Consider the following 268-nt stretch of genomic DNA (forward strand, 5'->3'; position numbering starts at 1 on the left):
TGAGGCAGAGGGGAGGGAATCATCTTCTCTCGTCCTTTGTGTCGTAGGTTTTTGGGTCAAGGGGGCGGCGCTCCTACGGTGATGGCGATGTCATCTCGAATGAAAGTCCTTCGGCTCCAATCCTGTCATGGTAAGGCTTGGTGCAGCATTGCTGAGGAGCCTTGGAGTTTTTATCCCCGCAGTTATTGATGGACGATTGGTAGGTTATCTAGTGTTGTTTGTCAATGTGGTTTCATGTGCATTGGCGGTGGTATCATCGTCTTCTTCG

This window comes from Triticum dicoccoides, chromosome 3A (genome assembly GCF_002162155.2).
Source record: "Triticum dicoccoides isolate Atlit2015 ecotype Zavitan chromosome 3A, WEW_v2.0, whole genome shotgun sequence".
In the NCBI taxonomy this organism is placed as follows: Eukaryota; Viridiplantae; Streptophyta; class Magnoliopsida; order Poales; family Poaceae; genus Triticum; species Triticum dicoccoides.